At 43.8% G+C, this 23,097-nt stretch overlaps 1 long non-coding RNA gene across 1 annotated transcript; it reads left to right on the forward strand.

The window, feature by feature from the left end:
* The first annotated feature begins 2,536 nt into the window (after positions 1-2,536).
* LOC144578782 (uncharacterized) lies at positions 2,537-20,792 on the forward strand. The gene is made up of 3 exons (XR_013525205.1): positions 2,537-2,605; positions 11,558-11,715; positions 20,490-20,792. It is a non-coding gene; the product is annotated as an uncharacterized LOC144578782 (long non-coding RNA).
* The last annotated feature ends 2,305 nt before the right edge of the window (positions 20,793-23,097 follow it).

Genomic DNA, 23,097 nt, shown 5'->3' on the forward strand with positions numbered 1-23,097 from the left:
TTGAGTTAATTTTTGTGCATCTTTTGCATGTGGATATCCTGTTGTCCCAGCACCATCTTTTGACGAGAATATTCTTTCCCCATTGCATAAGGATGCACTTGGCATCCTTGTTGAAAATCAATTAACCATAGGTGGATGAGTTTATATCTGAATCTCCAACTATAACCCATTGATTTGGAGAGGAAGACATAGACCTCTCGTGATGTTCAGAGTTAAAAAGAAACCCTTGAGAACCTTGCTGGCATTTTAGGACAGGTCTTTGGCACCTGCTCTTTGGAATACAGAGCACATTGTGGGTGTCAATTGTATTCCCACCTGGGACCTTGGGTCAACTCTCAGGGCCTTGATTACCTCATTAGCAAAGTCAGTGGTCTAGTACGGGGTGTCTTAAACTCCAGAATTTTGTGTTGCAGCAGCAAGCAGAGACCAAGGAGGCCCCAGTCAACACCTTTCCATCAGCACCTTCACTCCACTGTCACTCCTGCACCTGGCAGTGACAGGGACTTGATGGCCTATGTCATGGCAGTAAGGGTCCTGGTGGTCTGTCTCCCTGGAGTTTCATCCCACATCCTTTGTCCCATCTCAGCCAGCCATCTACAGGCACACACAGGGACCCACACTGTGGGGAAGATTAAGGCAGACCCCCATGATAGCTGGGCTGGCATATCCCTGAGAGGGCTTCAGTCACAAACAGGTTTGTTCTCTCTAACTTGGCCTTGACAATAGTCAATTTTTCTTGCATGCAGGATAAATTGGATTTATCTTCAAAGTTAGCCAGCAATGCTAAATGCTGGTTTAAAAGCATTTCTCTGCTGTGGTAAAGAAAGCAAGTCCTCCATGTGACTCAACCCATGTGAAAGAGGAAAGAGATAATTTTTCCATCCAAGACAGTTCATTCACGTAAAGGTGACAGCAATCAGGATATAGGGTACTTAACAGGAGGGTTTTTTCCCATGTGTTTAAGCTATAATTTACACATCATAGAATTCACTCATTTCAAGTATGCTATTTAATGGCTTTTAATGTATTCATAGAGTTGTGTATCCATCATAACAGTTCACTTGAGAACATTTGCAATATGTCAAAATAAAGAACCCTCCCCCCTTTCCCACTTCAGCCCTAGACAATCACTCCTCCACCTTCAGATTCTGGGAATTTTCCTCTTCTGGAGATTTCCTTGCAATCGTTTCATATGGGCTGGGCACAGTGGCTCACACATGTAATCCCAGCACTTAGGAAGGCCAAGGTGGACAAATCACCTGAGGTCAGGAGTTCGAGACCAGCCTGGCCAATGTGACAGAATCCCATCTCTACTAAAAATACAAAAATTAGCTAGGAGTGGTGGTGCATGCCTGTAATCCTAGCTACTTGGGAGACTGAGGGAGGAGAATTGCTTGAACCCAGGATGGGAGGTTTCAGTGAGCCGAGATCGCACCACTGCACTCCACACTGGGAGTCAGTGTGAAACTCCCATCTCAAAAAAAAAAAAAAATGGTTTCATACAACGTATGGTCTTTGGTGACCGGCTTCTTTCACTCAGCAGAATGTTTTTAAGGATCATTCGTGCTGTAGCATCTTCACCCCTTCTTTGCGCCAAATAATATCCCATTGTGTGGGTCTATCACATTTTATTTATTCATTCGTCAATTGATGAACATTGGGTGCTTTCTACTTGTTCACAATTGTAAACAATACCATTTTGAACCTTCGTGCACACATTTTTGTGGGGATAAGAGTTTTAACTTCTCCTGGGTATATACATAGGTGTAACATTGCTTGGTCATATGGTAACTCTCTGTCTAACCATTTGAGGAGCTGCTAGACTGTTTTATAAAGCAACTGTATCACTTCACATTTCTACCAGCAGTGCGTGAGGGGTGCGATCTCAAACAGTCCTTAAAATACAAAGCCAGTATATATATACTGTGAAATACTATGCACCCATAAAAAGGAATGAGATCATGTCCTTTGCAAGGACATGGATGGAGCTGGAAGCCATTATTGTTAGTTAGCAAACTAATACAGGAACAGAAAACCAAACACCACATATTCTTACTTATAAATGGGAGCTGAGCAATGAGAACACATGGACACAGGGAGGGGACAACACACACTGGGGTTTGTGGTGAGGGAAAGGTGGAGGGACAGCATCAAGATAAATAGCTAATGCATGCTGGGCTTAATACCTAGGTGGTGGGTTGGTAGGTGCAGCAAACCACCACAGCACATGTTTACCTATGCAACAAAGCTGCAGGTCCTGCACATGTATCCCAGAACTTAAAACTAAAATAAAATAAAATAAATTTTTTTAAAAAGCCACTTTGTTTGAGTTACCATATGACTCAGCAATTCCACTGCTAAGTATACATGCAAGAGAAATTACAACACACATCCATGCAATAACCTGTAAATGGATACTAATAGAAACGTTATTCATCATAGCCAAAAAGTGAAAGAAGCTAGTCATAAAAGCCACTTCTATGAGGTATGAGAGGAGTGAAATTCAGACAGTAGAGTAGGGATTGCTGGGACTGAAGGAGGAGGAGAAGTGCAGAGGAAGGAGGAGGCACTGCTAATGGGTACAAGGTTTTTTTTTTGGTACAAGGCGATGAAATTGTTCTAAAATTAGAGAGCGGTGATAATTGCATAGCTTTGTAAATATACTCAAAACTGTTGAACCATACACTTTACAAAGGTGAACTTTATGTCAACTGTAAATCAGTAAAGCTGCTGAGAGACAGGGGGAGCTCAGCTTCGTTACTCTGTTCTTCCAGCATCAGGCTTTTTCCTGGACACTTAGGATTTAGTTAGCTTCTCTTTCTCTTTCTCTCTCACACACACATACACACACATCCTCACTCATGTATTATAACCTTCTCCTTTTCTCTTCATCCTTCAAAAATATCAATCAAATGGAAAGTGATGTTCCCAGTGTAGAGACACTACCATTCTTACTGAGATCTCAAATAGGCAGAGGCAGGGGAAGGTGGCTGTTAGCTTTACCTTCCAGTAAACACAGGGCAGTAGGAGTTCACACGGGCCTCCTCCTCCTATGAAAAATTCATGAAGATGTGGATCAAATTTGACACCCTCAAAAGCGTACACAAGACCCAGCAGAAGAAGCAGAAAGAGCACTGAGCCCTGGACTGGTGAACTCCAGCAGCTGTCCCCCAATCTCTAGGCACTGGTCGGGTGTGGAGTCCGGTGGGGCATGAAGTCCAGCTGGGCAGGCTTCAGAGAGGGACACAGCCACCTTGTCCACTGTGAGACACAGTAGCAAAGGTAAGAAGCCACATTTGCTAGTTTCTGCTGGCCAGTGTAATTCTTTTTTTTTTTTTTTTTTTTTTGAGACAGAGATTCCCTCTTGCTACCCAGGCTGGAGTGCAATGGCGCCATCTTGGCTCACCGCAATCTCCACCTCCTGGGTTCAAACAATTCTCCTGCCTCAGCCTCCTGAGTAGCTAGGACTACAGGTGTGCGCCACCATGCCCAGCTAATTTTTGTATTTTTAGTAGACACGGTGTTTCACCTTGTTGACCAGCATGGTCTCGATCTCTTGGCCTTGTGATCCACCCACCTCGGCCTCCCAAAGTGCTGGGATTATAGGCGTAAGCCACCGCGCCCAGCCCTGACCAGCGTAATTCTACAAAGCCCCTGACACTGTGACAACATGCAGCTCTCTGGTGGGATGCTTTCAAGACAAAACAGGATAGAGCACACAGCCACCCATGTCTCTCACCTGAGTCCCTACATTCTTATAGTCAAAAAACACATGATCCTAGTCCCTGCATTTCCTACACACAAAATCATGTCTGGTTGGGTGTGGTGGTGGGACACATGCCTATAGTCCCAGCTATTCAGGAGGCTGAGGTGGGAAGATCGCTTGAGCCCAGGAGGTCGAGGCTGTAGTGAGTTATGATTGCACCACTGCACTCCAGCCTGGGTGACAGAAAGAGAACCTGTCTCAAAAAAGAAGATAACGTTTGACCAGTTAGTGACCGTGCCTCTGTGATCTATCATCTATGAGTGTATTCTTACTCTTAAGCCTTGATTTGTTTCTGCTTTAATGTAACTTCTGAGCAAGTCTGATGGGATTTTGCTGGTACTGAACCCTCACCACCTGTATCTGAGCTATGGGCTGAAACCCTGGCCAGAGCCATTGACAGAACTGCTCCCAGGCAATTGGCCTCTGTCTGTAGTCCTCAGTGAGACTTCCGAATAAAACTCACTTTAATTCTTTGAAAGCTTGATTATTTTATCTTTAGTTGGCACTAGGAAGGAGGATGTGTCCCATGAAGGCAGGGCTATGTGTGCTGCCGCGTCGGTGATGGGACTGAGCACTCTGCCCGGTGGGCCAGCGACACTGCCAGGACACATGGCTCTGTCCAGGCATCTGTGTGGAAAACAAGACGAGGCCCGAAGAGAAGACCAGGGCCTGCTGAGGGTGAAGGGCTGAACAAAGAGGGAACAGCTGTACACATGTGAGTCCTGCAGACGTAAGACCTCACGCCACAAAATCCTGGTTTATTGCAATGAAACTGAAAATGCTTCATGGCAGTTGGAGAGGGCAAAGTACTTAGCATTAAATGACACTGAAAATGCCCCTGCGTCAGGGGGTGTGGAATGTAGCTAGAGTTGTGTGGAGAGGAACACGGATGAAGGAAAGAAATATGGACATTCACGGGCCAAGATCCAACTCAGAAGACCAGAAAATGAACAACCCAGCAAACTTAGGAGAAGGGGAAGGAAGGGAGTTTGGAAGGTGAGAGCTGGAAGCGTCCGTAGACCAGTCCTAGCAAAATGGAGATCAAAAGGCAGAAAGTCACAAATAAACGACATTAGAAACGAAACGCAAATGTAACTACAGATAAAGATTTGTAAAATACAATCAATCTTGAAAATAGAGAAAATCAAATGTAATTTTAGAAAAATATGAATTCTCAATATTGTGTTAAAAATAAACACACACCTGAGTTGTTGGGAAAATCTGGGAGTACAAAAGTCACCCTTGATAACTCCTCATTTTAACCTAATTAGAAATTAAAAGATTGCTAACGCAAAATTTTAAGACTCCAAAGGGATTTTTCTTCCTAAATTTTGCAAATTATTTTTAAAAATTTTCAGAACAAGTGAAGCTTCCACCAAATTTGTAGATGCCTGAATCTAGATGCCTCATTTAATTTTCTTTTTTTCCCCATACATCTTGTGCTAAGCAATACTTATTTTGTAAGATTTCTTAAAAGCTCCTGATTATTATATGATTATTGGTCCAGAAGTATCCCCCTTTTCAGCCTCTTTATCTGGTGCATATTGTTACTCCTTTCTCCCTCCCTCCCTTCCTTCCTAATCCAGGGGTTATCCTGCTACAAGAATCCCTGTCATCTCTACACAGGAGTTCTACACAAGCAAGCGGACTATATGCAGATCATGATAAGGGGCTGGGTGCGGTGGCTCACATTGTAATCCCAGTGCTTTGGGAGGCCGAGGCAGGTAGATCACCTGAGGACAGAAGTTCGAGACAATCCTGACCAACATGGTGAAGCCCCGTCTCTACTGAAAATACAAAATTAACCAGGTGTGGTAGTGCATGCCTGTAATCCCAGGTATTTGGGAAGCTGAGACAAGAGAATCTTTTGAACCCAGGAGGCGGAGGTTGCAGTGAGTCAAGATTGCACCATTGCACTCCAGCCTGGCCAACAAGAGACAGAATCCATCTCAAACAAAAACAAAAACAAATAAATCATGTTCAGCAGTTTAGCAGGAAAATTCACTCATCCTTAAACTGCCTTTGAGACAGTAGGGTGGATAGAATTTTTCAACTCCTGAGTAAAAAAATAAACTTATAAACTCCCTTTGGAAGATGTCAAATATCCACTGCCCAGTTGTTCTGGAGACTCAGCACTGTAGGTAACATTTCTCTGGAGGAATGAGATTCTTTCTTTCAGTGAGGTGGCAGGTTAGAACTCTATTCCTCTTACATGAGCAGTGGGCTTTAATCAGTATGTCGGGCAAAAAATGGCCTGCAGTTTCCTCAAGTTTCCCTTCAGGAATATTCTCCAACTTGGGGATTGCCACTCAATGAGTCTAGTACAGTTATTTCTCTGTACAGGGGTGAGAAGTCTCTTTCTTCACTGGAGAGCCCATACGATAAGTGACCAAAATAGGCATTTTTAGGTCAAGAGAGCCTATCCAGTTTGGTGACATGGTCTGTCATGCAAAATTACTTGCGACTGTGCCTACTGGTAAGAGAGTAAAAGGAATGCATTTAAAACCTGATCCCCCTTGCGCCTCTGCCACTTTTTCATGTGATCTGTGGCTTTGTTGAGGACTTCTTTCTAAGAATGTGAACAAACAAATTGTAATCATCAAACAATCTATGCAGTATAAATAAAATGTTTAAGATTCCGCTCATCCATTTTCAGTCTTCCTTCTCCAGGTCAGGAGACCTATGTCTTTCTCTATGTTTTCACAAACATGTAATACGTATTTTATATCATTCATCACTTTTTTACATTTTGTAGTTATAATTGCGGTAAAATACACATGATGTGGAATTTGCCATGTTAACCATTTTGAAATATACAGTCGATCAGTGTTAAGGGCATTTACACTGCTGTGCAACCAATCCCCAGAACGCTCTCACCTTGCAAGACTGAAATTCTATATCTGCTAGATACTAGCACCTACTTCCCCACTGTCCCCAACCCCTGGAAACTACCCTTTGATTTTCCGTCTCTATGAATTTGACTTTTCTATATGAGTGGAGTCATACAATCTTTGTCATTTGGGGACTGGCTTATTTCACTGAGCATAATGTCCTCAAGGCTCATCCATGTTACATAGCATATGTCAGGATTTCTGTCTCTTTAAGGGCTGAATAATATTCCATTGAATGAACAGACCACATTTTACTTCTCCACCCATCTGTCCATGGACACCTGGGTTGCTTCCATCTTTTGACGAGTCATTCCAGACCTTTGAACAGTATTTCTAGAAGAAAACTTTACTCAATCCAATCAACTCTGGAAGTAAAGAAAATATTCTCCCATATCTTCATGCATGTATTTACCCACAAGTGCATTCCATTAGAGAGTACCTAGTGCATGCTAGGCGACCAGGGGCTTGTTTCACAGAAGGAAATAAAATGGACATGATCCTGCCATTATAAAGCATGAATGGCTTAGACAGAATGTAAAGTGAGGGAGTAGGAGTGTGAGACAGGCTCTGAAAACAATGAGCCACGTCAATGACAGAGACAAAGGGAGGGTCAAGGATGGTATACTGAGAAGCTGATAGTTCAGCTGAGGGTGCCAGGCTGTGGACCCAGGCATGCACATGGGTACTTTTGGAGTGGGCACAGGGCTTCCCATTAGAGAAAAGATGCTGAATTGGAAAAGGGGAATCAGAAGGCACAGAAGAAGTGGGCATGCCAGGGGCACAATGAACTGCAGGGACTGTGGCATGAGATGGACATGAAGAGGGATGGGTGGACCAAGGTGTGAACTCGGAGTATATTCCACATGCAAGGTATGTTCTGAAAGATTTAAGCAAGGCTGTGGCAAGACGGTAGCTATGTTACAAAACAGTAATGTGGGAGATGAATAATTTGAAGGGGAGCAGGAACGGAAGCAGAAGGCCATTAGGTGGCTACTGCAACACTCCAGGCACGAGATAAGGAAGGATGGATCTGGGGTTGCAGCAGTGGCACTTGTGAAAAGTTGTTGAATCTGAGACACATTTTGCAATTAAAACCAATGGAACTTGGAGGGGGGAATTGGATGTAGGAGGTAAGGGAGGGGGGAGATGAAGATGACGCCTTTCTTTCCTGTTTCTTTTAGTCTAGAACACTTTGTCATGATCCCCAGTACAGTGGGCTTAGGTAGGCCCAAGACACACAACGCATTTTTGAGTGCTTGAGTTCCCCTCCTGCTCCCAAGTCCAGGAGCTGCAGAATGCTGGCTGGCTCTGGCACCTTTGATTTCCTCTAAACCTATAGGTTAGAGGATCTCTTGTGTGAACAAATGTCTGCAGGTGGAGGTGCCCAGTGGCCACTCTGTTTGACCATCCCAGGGGTGTCTGGACAGCAGCATGAGCAAAAATAGCCCAGAGGTATGGGGACGTTCTATTTGGGATCCACCCTCGATTTTTCTAAGTCACACGATAACTTCATTCATTACCCATATGAACTATTTTTCCAAATGCTTGAAGTCATAAGATAGGAAGAGAGAGAAAGAACTTGAAAGCTAGAGAAACAGAAGAAAAATCTCAGGCTTTCTCATGCTTCAATTATCTGTCTTCTAAGGCCATCAGTTCTTACCTTAAAAAGGAGAAAATTTTATTAAATTTCCTCAAGTTTCCTTTCAGCCCTACCAATTCATGACTTCTTAGAGTAATTGTCTATTTTTAGGACCAATAAGATCATGTGAATTTTTCAAAACAAGAACAATAACCTTGTATCAACAAAAAAACTGAAAATGAAATACATTTGCATTTGTGCAACTGAAAACATGTAGAAGCACTATAGTAGGTGTAAGTCACTGCTTTTTTTGTTTTTGTTTTACCAAATTGAAATATAGGGGCCAGGCTTGGTGGCTCATGCCTGTAATCCCAGCACTTTGGGAGGCTGAGGAGGGCGGATCACAAGTTCAGTAGTCGGAGACCAGCTTGGCCAATATGGTGACCTCGTCTCTACTAAAAATACGAAAGTTAGTTGGGCGTGGTGGTGCACACCTGCAATCCTAGTTACTTGAGGCAGGAGAATCACTTGAACCCAGGAGGTGGAGGTTGCAGTGAGCCAAGATTGCACCACTGCACTCCAGCCTAGATAACAGAGTGAGACTACATCTCAAAAATAGAAAGAAATATAGGAGTTCTGCTTCTGAATATGATAAACTAGTTTACAGCAGATCAATGTCCTTGCCCAGAGCCAGTGAAAAAGCCAGATAAAATGTAAGACTATGTTGAAATACACTGAATAGCCATAGAGGCAGCTCACAGGAGCCCCTTTCTCAGAGCCTGCATCTGGGAGGAGTGTGGTGGCATGAAAGGGAGCTTTAATGGGCTGCTTTTTACTGTGGAACATCTGCCAGTTTTGGTGTGAGGGGCGAGGCCGAGAACATCATCGTCTTGGACAGAAGCAGGCTGTCTAGAGGCTCAGAAGAGTTTTTAGAAATTTCACAAACCTAAAAGCAGACGTTGGACCTCAGGATTGGAAGATGGGAGCAGGATTTGCAGAGAGCAGGGTGGGACGGAGGGGTGCAGTGAAGACAGGCATTTGCTGAACTGTTCAACTGAATGGTAAGAAGACTAGGAGAATTAACAGGAAGCTGCAGGAGATGCAAAAACAATTGTAGTACATAACGGGAGGAAGCTTAAGTTATGAGTTCATCTGATGCTCTAGAGAAGGGAGTCCTATGTGACCTCTGCCCAGGAGCCATGCTGCATGAACGTAAATTGATTACACAAGCAGTTGTAAGCCGTGGATTTCTGGCTTGAAGTATTGCACAGACAGGTATTCTCCGAGAAAATAGTATTAGTCTATTTTCCTCAAAGCCCAGAATTATGCCTTAATTTATTTCCTCTAGGACCATCCCTTCACCCTCCCATAATAGAAGGAAAAATGCAACACAGCCCAACTGCTTCAACTCTGTTCTCCATGGTGTTTCAGGGGGAAACTCAGAACCAGACATCTTGGGTTCTGAACCTGGCACCCCATGTGAATTTAGGCATGTTACTTTCAGAAGTGCTATATCTGAAAAAAAAGAGGGGTGGATAATAGTACATACACAGTAGAATTGTTATGAGCATGCAATGAATTTTGCTAGCCTTGCACGTAGTAAGCACTCATTCAGTACTTATTACCATTATTATTGGTTTATCTGAATTAATACAAACATCAAGTAAAAATAGCATAAGCGGGTTTAGCAGAACACAACTGGCTCTTGGGAAGCCTAAATTGAGGGCTTCCTGGGTGTTGATGTGGAAATATGCCCAGACGGTAAACTCCGTTAGCATGGTCCTTCAAGTCCTTCACAGTTGTAAGCTGGATATGTTCAGGTGTTTGCTATGCTCCAGACAGATGTGGGAAGCGTGGCTGGTGAGTCCTGGAGAACATCATCCTGGCACCATCAGGGCTTTAGATGTGGCATCAGCTTTCTTGCCAACTCATCTGGTGTCCTCAGCTGGCAGGAGATTCTGGCTGTATGCAGGGCCCTCCTGCCTGCTACACACTTCTGTGCTAATATCCTTCATACTAAGCACACCATTCAGCTGCTGAAGTCCATGCATGTGAGCCCAGCAATGTGGGTGCATGTCAGCATGCCGGAGCTCTGTGAGGCTGGGACAACAGCAGCCCAGTTGATTGGAACTCAGGTATGCAGACATCTTGGAGAACCAGTGGGGCGTCTGACTGGGTTGGTTGAATGGAAGGCAATCCAGAACATGGCTACTGTAGCTGCTTTATTTTTCTTTCTTTCTGTTATACAAGTAATACATGCTTGCTGAAAAAGAAAATCAGATAATAATTAAAAACATAAAGAAGTAAATTAAAATTACCTGTAATTCTACCACACAGTGGGTCTGTTTTCTGAAAACGATTATTTTGGTTTCTAAACTGTTTTCAGTACTAGAGCTTTTGCTTTGTTTTTGTTTTCCAAAATCATGGCAGATGAATGCATGAAAATTTACATCTAGATTCCAAACTTCCAGCAGTTAAACGTATGTGTCTTGTCTGCAGTACACTTCATCCAAGGTGAATAAAAAATTGACAAAGTGATTTAGTAACACATCAAATGGTGGGTCATTTGTAATACATTCAGTACCACCCTTGCTCCTGTTCTCTCAAAGGAATTTCAGTCTTACCCCAGTCAGAATTAAAAGGTAGATAAGCTGTCAGCCTACGAGATTCCTGGTCTAATTAATCTGGGGACAGTAATGCTTATGAGACAGTATTAAGCATCTGTTTTCTCCTGAGGGTATCAATTCTCTTTTCTGTACATGTCAACTGCAAACCTGAGAACAGACTTCAAGGGAAAATTTGGAACAATGCATGCTTTCTAAAAACAAAAAGAAATGAAGTGAAAGATGAAAAAGGGAGAAGAAGGAAGGACGAAAGGAAGGAAGGAAGGAGGGAGGGAGGGAGGGAGGGAGGGAGGGATGGAAGGAAGGAAGGGAAGGGAAGGAAGGAGGGAAGGAAGGAAGAAAGGGAGGGAAAGAGGGAAGGTAGAGGAAGAGAGGGAAAGCAAGCAAGCAAGAAAGAGCAGATGCAATGCTGTTCATTTCTTCTTTTAATATTTCATATTTTAAAGTGAAATCTGCTGCCTTTTACAGTGCATGTTTGTTCTTTGACCACACTGGTGTTTTGCAAAAGTTAAATTATTTGAATTTTAGTAACATCAACTGGGTCACCATTGATGCTGCACTATTTCTTTTCCCAAATATCCATTTCCCTTACAAAGTGGCAATTCACATAAATTGTAATGTTGGAAGTACACAGACTGGAGGTTGGAAGGAAGTAAAATTGCCCAAGGTCATTTAAGCCGTTGATTTTATCTCCTAGGACTTTGACATTCTGTGCTTCTGCAGCCATCTAAAATCAGCTGGGAAGGTTTTAAGACCCCATTTCCTGCTCTCGCATGGGCTGTCCCAGCTGCTGTCCCTCTCTTTGCAGTAGGAGGGTGTTTCTCTTCCTATGTGAGAGGAGTGCCAGCACTTGAGGTTTGGATTCTGTCTTTTCCTGCCCCTGCAGTAATCGTGCTACATCATCATCTTCTCTGCCCAGCATCTGCCATAGCTAAAGACAGACCAGAAGGAACTCTCCTGAGAACTCATGCCCCTTCATAGGCACCTCCCCTCTCTTTCCCTTTAGGGACCTTCAAAAGCAGCTACTTATTTTGTTCTCCTCTTTCACTTTGATCCTTTATCTCTAGCTCTGTAATCTACGGTTTTTGTCTCCACTAAAAACCACTACAAACTAGAAGTTTAGACTCGAGAAGTTCTTCAAGAGCTTTTCATGCTGATTTTTCATATTTTTCAATTAATAAAACTAGACACATGCACACACACGCACCTTTTAGGCATTTGCATTCTTGATGTCTTACGTTGATTGCCAATGCTGATGCCTCTCAAATCCAAAGCTCCCAACCATACTTTTGTTTCGAGCCCGAGGCCAGTATCCAATTTCTTAGTAGACCTGAGCATCTGGATCTAGACAAGTCTAAAACCTAACTCATGATTTCCTGTTCGAGCCCACTAGACTCGCTCGTTCTAGAACTCACGTGTGGTAAGCAAAGCTATCACCCCACCTACTGTTCAACAACACACCTGGGGGTGATGCTAGGTGCTGCTCCCTAGCCTCTCCATTCCATTGGTCACCCACTCAACCCTACGGATTATCTTGCTAAAACATATCATTCCATTATCTTATGACAGGTTTCCACCCTTTCTTACCATCCACATTTATAAAAAAATTTACAATAATTGTGAAATACGACACTCAAAAAATAGCATAAAATTCACATATACATTAGGTTACTGCAAATGTATTCTTTTTTTTTTTTTTTTTTTTTTGCACCAACCTCAGAATAAACCAGTCCTCAGGTCAACCAAAAGAACATTCCTTGAATTCTGAAAGCTTCTGAGTTTTCTCTTCTGGGTAACATCCCCTTCCTTTTTCTAAAGGCAAACCTCTATCCCAGTTTAAGAGTGATCACTTCCAGGCTCACGCCTATGATCCCAGCACTTTGGGAGGCCAAGGCAGGTGGATCACAAGGTCAAGAGATCAAGATAGTCCTGGCCAAGACAGAGCAAAACTCTATCTCAAAAAAAAAAAAAAAATGAAAAGGGTGATCACTTCCTTACTTCTCTCCTAGTTCCCTCTCTGACACATGTGCCCTGGGTTTCCCTCTCTGTGAGCAGTATGTATTCTATTCCTTGATTTTCATTTCATTTTTCATTCACAGTTATGAGTTTGAGATTCATCCCTGCAGTGAAGCACAGTGGTTGTTGCGTAGGGTTCCATGGCATTAATGCAGAGCACACTTTTTTCCCATTTGTCACTTGGGAGACACTAGGTGGTTCCTAGCTTGGAGTGGATCGTAGTAATACCACTGCCTACAGGGCACACTGCGGTTCCACTCCCTGCTACGTTCTGACAAACCTAGGGTTCATTCCTTGGAGTGGGATCCCAATCCCAATTGGGGCTGGTCCCAATTATCTACCCCAGCACTACCTGGCGTAGAAGTACCACATGAATTCTTAAGCAATTTCTGCAATAGCAAATGAATCGTTCTCTTCCTTTCACCTTTGATGTCAAGAATTTTCCCAAGGTGCAGATCTGAGGATGCCACCCTTCTGCATGGCATATTTTCAGCAACAATATTTATATTGTCTAACAAGGACATTTAGGGCGGATTGTGATCAGAGCTCTGTCCTTCAATCCAGACTCCCACCCTGCCATATGCTTACCTCAGCCATATACATCACCCATATGGAAGTGCTCCCAGCTACTGCAACATAAAAGTGTTTCTTCAAGAGCTGACCCTTTACACACAATTCTTCATTTATATCAAATCCTTATGGAAGGTATTCCCTAATCTCCTGCCTGAGTCTAGTGCAAGTCCCCAGGATTCTGAAATTTCTCCAGGCATTCATTTATTATAGCAGCTATCAAGTTGTATTGGGAGTTAACTGTTTACATTGAATTCTTTCATATCTTGCCTTCTTATACAAAAGGGTTGGGTAGATGAAATATAATAGAGGTGGAACCATATAAGCAGTTAAGTGTGGCTAGACTACAGTTTAAAGAGGGAAGATTGGAAATTAGGTACACATGCAATGGGATTCCATGTGGTCATTAAAACTGGGTCCCAGAAAGACACTTAGGACAGGAACCACAGAGCAGGTGTGCGCATTCACCAGGTAATGGGAACGGGGGCTGTGTGTTCCATCGTTGAATTCCCAGTGCCTGACACCTCCTCAGAGCAATAGGGTCACGTGGGCATTGGAAGTGGATGCTCAGGTAACAGGCCCCTTTAGAATTGCCATCATCTCATTCATATGAAGTAGGTGTGTATGGCTAGACGATTAAAGTATTTGGAAGGATGAGTGCCATCTACAAGCCTACTAATCCACCTGAAGGGACAATCTGTCAGTGGCTGTCACAAAGACTGAGCAGGCTTAGGAGATGGGAGCAACTAATGGCAATGATGGAGGGCTTTTTATTTTAATTAAATAAACATGAGGAAAATTTTAAAAAGTTAGCTGAAATAACTTTTTTTCCTTAAATATTCACAGCTTCCAGTTTTATAACTTTTTTCACAAGGTTAGAAGAAGAACACTCAGGATTTAGGAGTGCCTAATAATAACTGTCTTCAACGACTTAGGGAGGATAGGCAGGTGGAAAGAGATTTGTTTTGAGACCAGCATCATAAATTAGTTTCCTTCACAGCCATTATCTGAGAGGCTGCCATCTACACAGGCCAGATGTCAGGGATGAGCAGCTCTCAGGCCCCTCCTGGAAATTGCCTCCCCTTCCTTCTGTCTGCTCACCAAGTCCTGACCACATTATGGGGACTAACAGAACTTACCCTGCCTTGTTCCCTTGAAATATGATTTGGGAAATCAGAAAATTTTTATGTGGAGCCAGTACGAGAAGGTCTTATTTATTCTGATTTCTCTTGAGAGGTGCACTAGATGGAAGACATCAATATTCCTTTTTATCGTGCAGCCCCACAGGCTGTAGTCTTGTTAATGAACACCTTCCATCTTGAAGTTTCTCTGTAGCCCTTCTATGCCTGGTGGTGATGTAAAGGTTTCTCAGAACATTTACGGTTATTCAGTCAGCCAGACAATGGCATCCTGTAGGCTTACTTAAAGTTTGTCTTTTGGTTATATTGTTGCAACATGTAACACTTAAATCCTCAAATTCTAAGAAAATAAAGCCTCAAGGCAAGGAGGATGTGTTTGACTCAATAGCTCACTTAAAGGTAGATCAAAATATCCCTGCAGAGCAAAACAGAAACTGAACATCACCTTAGAATAACAATAATAATATTTTTATTATTATTATTGAGGCAAGGTCTTGCCGTGTCACCTAGGCTGGAGTATACTGGTGCGACCACTGTTCACGGCAGCCTCAACCTTCTGGACACAAGTGCCTTCCTCCTTGGACTCCCAAGCAGTCTCCATGTAGAATTTAAAGAAAAATACTGAGTTAAGAGATGGCACAGAGAAGGCCAGGATTACTCTGGAACCCATCACCCTGAGCCTTCACAAACAGCGTGGGCTCTTCTGGTGGTCACCACCTAGCTTCTCCTCAACGTGATAGGAGCCACACGACTGAGCTCAGCATTCAGATTGGTCAGTCCCATCTGTTGCCCACATGCCTTCATTCCAGTCTACATCTATCTTCAGCAGACATCCTAGGGTGCCACTCCAAATGTCATGCCCCCTGTGCAAGTTCTAATCTGACCCTACGGCACATCCCTCCTCTCCACCCACATCTTCTGGCCAGCCTGAGTCCAGCGTATGTCCCCAGGATTCTGCTCTGTGCCCATCATCTCCTCTGATCTTTGCTCTCATCTTTTGACACCTGGCTGTTCTCTGGGAACACCCTGTCACTGCAGACACAGGTTTGTTTCTTTTTCTTTCTTACATGCTGCCTACATCAAGATCAGGAAGTAGATTTGGTTTCTCCTCTTTCTTACCGCTCCTTCCAAGCCTTTCTTCTCCCTCTCTCCTAACCAGAAGTCCTGATGCTCAAGGATGTGTCTCACTGGCCTCTGCCATCCCCTGTCCTAGTCGTTGCCACTGTCTCCTTACTTGGTCCTTCTCAGTCATTTCAGACACTAGATCCAGCCACAGCTTTGTGCACACTTTATCCTGATCATCATCTGCATTCTGATGATCTTCTACACTGGTGTTGCCAACCTCATGGGTGCCTAGGGTGGCCATATGTCATGGTTTCTCTTGGAGTGTCCAACTTAGGCCTATTGTCCTGGAGTAATTGTCATCGGCACCACTTTCATTCCCAGGCCTCCCCATTTGGAAGATAAATTATATTGGTGGTTTTGTGGTTGGCCAGATATCTACTCCCCTGCCACTCCTTCATCTTCATCTGCATTCTCCTCTCTCCCACTTCCACCAGTCACTCCTTCATCATATCTGGAATCTTACGCTCACCAATATATAAGGTCTCAACTCTGAGCATTCAAAACTTGAGTATCGCCTCCTATTCTTTCAGTTGCAAAGCAATTTAGACTTCACTGAGATCTTCCATTCAACGATCCCTTCACTTCCTCTGTGAACTCTCATCACAATCAACTTCCCGATGCCCTCTACACCAGTGGAATTCCCTGCCAAACCCTAACCTGCTTTACTGTAAGCATCTTTCTTCCTTCTGTCTGCATCCAAGCAGAACTTGATTTTAAAACTATCACTCTACCAGACTGACTGGTTTCATCTTAAATCATGACTACAAACCTCAAATGAGTAATGATCCTATGGACCAATCCTATTCACGTTCCCCCATCTGCAGTCTGCCAGTGTGTCAGGCAGTGGCCTTGAAGGCAGAGCAGTAGAATTTACCTCATCTGAACATCAGAAAGAAAATAAATCAGAAAAAAGAAAATGAAGAGAGCATCAGGAACCCGTGGGACTCTGACAGAAGATCCAACATTCATATTTTGGGGATCTCAGGAGAGTGTGGGGGTGACAGAGTATTCAAAGACATAAGGTTCATACATTTTGTTGACATAAACAAAGGTTTATATATTTTGCCATATTTGGGGAGTTTTCCACTATTATGTCTTTGGATACTCTTTCTTTGCTTACATACTTTGGGATTTGTTCAAAAAGCTGAACAAATCCCAAATAGAATACAGCCAAAGAAATCCAAGCCAAGATATGTCATAATTACACTTTGAAATCTAAAGACACAGAAGAAAATCTTAAAAGCAGAGAGAGAGAAATGACGCATCACTGTAGGAAAACACCCACTCAAGTGACAGCAGATTTCTCATCGGAAACCACAGAGGCCAGAAGAAAGTGGTACAGCATTTTTCAAGGACTGAAAGAAAAGAATTGTCAACAATGAATCTAAACCCACCACAATTGTCCTTCAGGAAAATAAAGACCTTTTCATATAAAGGACAACTAAAAAATTTGTCTCTAAAAGACCTACCTTGAATGATTGCTAAAGGCAGCTGTTCAAGCAGAAAGGAAAAGCTTGTGAGGAAGAATCGTTATCAGAAAAGAGGAAGGAATGATGGAAAAGGCAGGTACAAACAAGACTAGGCTTTTGTCTGTGAGTTTTAAAAACCATATTTGGTGAGTGAAACAAACATAACACTATCTAATACTCAGATGAGATTTAAAAACGGGACCATAAAGAGACCTAGACGGAAGTTAGGTCTCTATTTCACTTGAAGTCATAAAATACAAGGTCTAATATTACTCATTAAAAGAAAACGAACTCCTTCCTCAACAACACTTTCCCCTTCATACTTTTTCCTCTCTCTGGCATTTCACAGCAATGCTTCTTCTTAGAAGAGTTTCATGCACTAGCCCACCCTGATTTTGTTTCCCTTCATACTACTCCACCCAAAAGGATCTTTTCAAAATCCTTTGCAACTCTGGCAAGAATAGACAGCTGATATTTTCCCAAATTGTCTTCTGGTAATCAAAGGCATTTTCCTGTCAGCTCTCTCTGATGTCAGGATTACTCGGAATATGTATTTTCTGAGTCATCCTCCCTCACTGCCTTTGGTTCCTTGACAATGGAGCTTACACATTAAAGCACAAATCCTCCTAATATTTCATATGTTGGCTTGGATTTCATCATTCGTAACAATTTGCTACCTTAAATTAAAACCCCCTCACATCTACGAAAGGCTTAGCTTTAAAATAGCACTTCAACCAGACAGTTAGTCCTGTGGGGAATGACATAATTGCCCAAAGAACCAAGCCACAAGGCTTTTACTATACAAAGAGTGAACATTTGCAAGACTTAAGCCTTGTTCTATTTTCACTCTTAATTTCTTTGATGCTACAAAATTATGGCACTGCTAGATACGTGGCAGAATCAGAGTCTTATTATTTCTCATGTTGACAGCACTTTGAACTGAACTGTTTTGAGTTCAGTATTTTGAGTCTTTCAAGATGAGTTTCAATTTGTAAAGATGCACATCTCAGTACAGAACAACCTCCAGAAGAATGAGAGCCGTCTAAAGCTTAGGAATCCTGTTTGCCCAAACACAATAAAAAGGAAAGGAGATGAGAATATATGGGTATATGTATGAAGTGCGTGTGTGTGTGTGTGTGTGTGTGTGTGAGAGAGAGAGAGAGAGAGAGAAGCAAATTAGAATGAAAAGATACACTTTAAAAAATCTATTGTTCTGAGTTTAGATGTTTACTCAGGCAAGTCACTTAGCTCCTCTGAGCCTCATGTGTGAATAAGAGGATAATGCCCATCTTGCAGGTTGGTGGGGAAGCCGTCCATGTTGATCACCAAGCCTTGCTGCTCTCTGTTCTCCATGAGTAAGACTAAAAAACTAGCTATTCCTGGCTTTGCTGGGGCATTGGTGTGCCACACGACTCATTGTGGCTGTGAGTTAGGAGCAGAGAGCACCTCAAGGATGTGCATTTGATTTTCAATGTGAGGCCACACAGAGGTCTCTTGCCTGCCACATGGCCAGCTTTCAAACTGCTGCCTTTGGGCCTGGCCTCTGAGAAGCAGGGATGAGCAGAGAGCCTTGCTGATGTGCATTGTCGTGTTTCATGGAACTGAATCTTGGTTGTTCGAAACCCTGAGATGTTCAGTCCTATGTTTCCAAGGCATCATCAAATTTCTGCCAGTGATGGAGGTCAGAGAGGCTCACTGGGTGGGGATGTTACAAATGCTGATATTGCTCTTGCTGTGAAATCCATTCTTACTGATTTTTCCCTGTCTTTAGGAGAGTGTTGCAAACTCTCTCCTCATACCACCCTCCTCACATAACCCCCTCCTCTTAAAGTCTCTGATGGACTCAGGTTCATGTGAAGACAGAGAATAAAGTTGATTTTCCAACGGGCACTGGGAGTCAACCCAAGTTATTTGCTTATTGGATGGAGGCAAGTGGCCTTAACCCTCATGGTAAGCCTGTGACAGTACAAGTTCAGGTAAGATACCATTGTGGTTTCTCCCTTCTTTGCCAGGCCCCATTCTCATTGCACTGACTGTGGAGTAAGACACCCTGAATCCTGTGCTATTGAAGATCTGAGGCCCTCCTAAATGGCCTGCTTTATGGAAGGGTTTTTGGTATCCCCAACACCGCATCCACAGAGAAGGCAATTGTAGGCTAAGGGACCAGCGGCTGTGATGCTGCTGGTGTGGTGAGCCGCTCTGCATTGCCAAGGCCTTATGCTTGCTATAAACACCGTCATTGCCAGCTCTGCCCTTTGCCAGGGTCCTAAGGGTCATAGTGGAGGGCAATGAGCAGACAGGAACTGCCCCAGCCATGGCTGGTGTTCACATCCCTCCACCTGCAGGGAGCCACAGACCCTGCTACCGCTGAGGCCAGGAGACCAGCCAGACAGCATTGCTGACTCCACCCATGCTCCCTCCACCTCGTTCACACCTGCCACACTAATCATCCCAGAAAGTGACTTCCACACATAACATCTGTGTTCTTCTCATGGTTTGCCGTACTTTGCAGAGCACAGGCAAACTCCCAGCATCAGTCAGCTAAGGCTGCCCTGACAGCACCACAGCCTGGCGGTTTAAACCACGGAGATTCATCACCTCACAGGTCTGGATGCTGCAAGTCTAAGATCGAGGTGTCAGCAGGATCAGTTCCTTCTGAGACTGTAAGAGAGAACCTGTGCAGGTCTCTCTCCTGGGGGTTTGCTAGCAGCCTGTGGTTTCCTTGGCATGTGAACGCATCACCCTGACCTCTGCCTCTCTCTTTGAATGGCGTTCTCCATGTTTGCGTCTGTCCTTGTGTCTGAATTTCCCCTTTTTCACAAAGACACTAGTAATATTTGATTAACTCCCTCCCCCCAACCCACTTGCCAAGGACCTCATTCTAAATTGACTGCACTGGCAAAACCCTATTTCCAAATCACATTACATTCTGAGGCACTGGGGATTAGGACTTCAACACAAGCATCTTAGGAAGGGGTGCAGTTCAGCTCAAAACACTCCCATAGTTGAGCAACCCAGGCTCTCCACCATGTTTCCAGCCTGCCTTTTCCATCTTATATTCTGAACTCCAACATGCTTTCCCACCATGCCTGTGCTAGCCAGACTGCTCGAACACTTCCCTGCCTGGGGGTCTAAGCCTTCCTTCTCAGGTCTATTCACTCTTTAACACCTCGGGAAATCGCTTTTGTGAAGGCTTTTGGGATCCCTCCAACCTTAATGATATAGGTGAGTGCACTGAATTCAATTATTTGCATATACCATCGATTGGGCAATTACTCACAGGCTTTCTTGCAGTTATCCTATCTTCCAGGGCAGTGTCACCCCTAGACTGGGCAAGAGAGACCACCATGTGAGGTGTCCATGGACCCAAGGAAGAGGCCTATGAAGAGCCTGCAGTCACCTGCCAGACAGTTTTCCCTTACCAAACTGTGTCCCCTCCAGAGCTGAGGACTGGGTCTTCCCATGCTGACACCTCCACAGGAAAGAAAGTTCTAGATTCAGCTCTGGGTGTCCAAGTCATTATGGAGGTATATTTATCAAGGTGGAAGAAAAGGACATGTTCTGTTTAGCAGTTTATAAGTTTGATTAATAACTTTAAAATATTTGGACCTATGGTGTGGGTGCCATTTGCCTCTTAATCGGGGCTGGGTAGGAGTAGCATGCTTTATTTTTATTTCAGAACTACTTGAATTACGGTGGAAAGATACAGACAGAGCTGCTGGGTTTGATGTAGGCACTGAGGTCTTTGGCTAAGTCTGCAGGCTGCGAAGCCCAACGCAGCCCTCTGGGTATGTGAGGCAGCCACGTCTCTCCCCTTGGGTTCTATGAGCTCCAGCACTAACCTCGACCTTCCCAAGGCCCCCCTAGACTCACAGCCCTCCCCAGGGATATCCTCAGCCTCCAGGCCAACCCCTCTGCCTCCATGTTTCCAAATTCTCCTTGTTCCCTGCTCTCCTTCCTGTCACTCTTGGGGAAATGGGTTCTTGAACCACAAACAGTCTCTCCTAAAGGCAGATGAGCATGAAGAAAGAGGATGCCCACCTTCAGGGGAAGCCCTTTCACTCGTGTGTAAGCATTTTCCTGTGGGAGACGGGGACCATCTGACTCACAAAGATTTCTGTGAACAAAGAAGACAGAGTGTGGAAGAGGCTCAAAATTACCTTAGAATTTCCACATCAGCATCTCCTGCTTAGACCTGTTCTTGTTTCCATGGAATTGAGAATGGTACAAGCTTAGAAAGTCAAAAGACAAAACAAAGACAGAATGAAAGGCAAAGTAGAAAATGGGAAGATTTGGATCTGAATACGAGAGAAGACAAGAAATGAGCACTGATTGAATAGGCGCATAGCCCATGCCTGAGTATGTTTGGCAATCGCAGCACTACTGATAAGAGTCACAGGTTGGGGCTGGGCACAGCGGCTCATGCCTGTAATCCCAGCACTTTGGGAGATCAAGGCTGGTGGATCACGAGGTCGGGAGTTCAAAACCAGCCTGGCTAATGTGGTGAAACCCTGTGTCTACTAAAAGTACAAAAATTATTTGGGTGTGGTGGTGCATGCCTGTAATCCCAGCTACCTGGGATGCTGAGCCAGGAGAATTGCTGAACCTGGGAGGCGGAGTTTGCAGTGAGTCAAGATCGTACCTCTGAACTCCAGCCTGACTGACAGAGTGAAACTCCGTCTCAAAAAAAAAAAAGTCACCGTCAGAACGAAATCACTAGCCATTATTTGCTCTTTATATAAATAAGTTAAAATTACTATAGATTTTGCCATATCATAATGCTATGAAAAAGTAGACATATCACTTAAATAGATGCCTGATCTCTTACAATCTGAAATCAAGGAGCAAGTGGAGTTTGATGGTGAGTAACGCATGCATATTACTCCTTATAGAATTCTAGCAGTGGTCTCTAACTTGAAGTTAAGATGTTTAGCTCTTCAAATATTAAAATTACTGCAGAGTCTAATCATGGGTATATCAGTCTCAATTTCTAACCATTGTAATGCAGTCAACAATTTGCTGTTCAGAAAACTCCGCCTCTCTGTTTTCTCATCTGCAACACAGGAGGCATCCTTACCATTAATAACTTAATGTGCATCCAAGCTTGGTGGAGGGAGAGAGCCTACAGAGGCAGGCATTGTTGCTGCTGCTATTATAATAATGATGATTGTGTCTGGGGCGCCGGGTGTGTGTGGATGCAGGGAGCTCACGTTCTGATGGGCTGACTCCCTGGAACTTTCCGCCTGGCACTGGGCCTGCCCAGGGAGTGGGGTTATGGAGTTCAGGCCTGTTTGGGTTTGTAGCGTGTAATGATAGTTTCAGGGCAGCTGGTGTTGTTGAATTTGGAGCTGGGTCTTGGGTGTTCACCATCTGATTAATTCGCCCATCTCTGACTCACTCACCTGCCAAGAGAGTCAAGAACCCTGTCTAATAGGGGAAACTGGAATCACTTATTTCAGGCAAATTTATCCAAAGGCCTTATTTTCTCAACGTGCTACCTGCAGTTACACTGGAAGAAAGCTCAGCACGGCTCCTCTGAGTCAAGTCCTGCGTCCTTTTGTTTTGTTTTGTTTTGTTTTCTTCCTAGGCTACTGTACTTCTTTATAAAAAGAAAATTGGTTAATGGAATCAGCTTGCTAATACATTACACTCGGGTTGCAAGAAAAGCCATGGATAATCAAATAATGATCTTAAACTTGTGCTCTTAGGTGAGAGAGAAATACATTGAAGGAGGACGTGCTTGATCTCTGCAGACTGAGCCCGGCCAGGTCCCTGCTTGTCCTGAGATGATGAGAGGATGCACGATGTGGCCGTGGAGCATTGGAGCTGAAGGGGCGTCACCTTCACCAGGCCCCTCATTAGCTGTCTGCTGTCTTCTTGCAATGCTGGTGTGTCTGAAGTGAAGTATGAGAGTGTGC

This window comes from Callithrix jacchus, chromosome 1 (genome assembly GCF_049354715.1).
Source record: "Callithrix jacchus isolate 240 chromosome 1, calJac240_pri, whole genome shotgun sequence".
Classification (NCBI taxonomy): domain Eukaryota; kingdom Metazoa; phylum Chordata; class Mammalia; order Primates; family Cebidae; genus Callithrix; species Callithrix jacchus.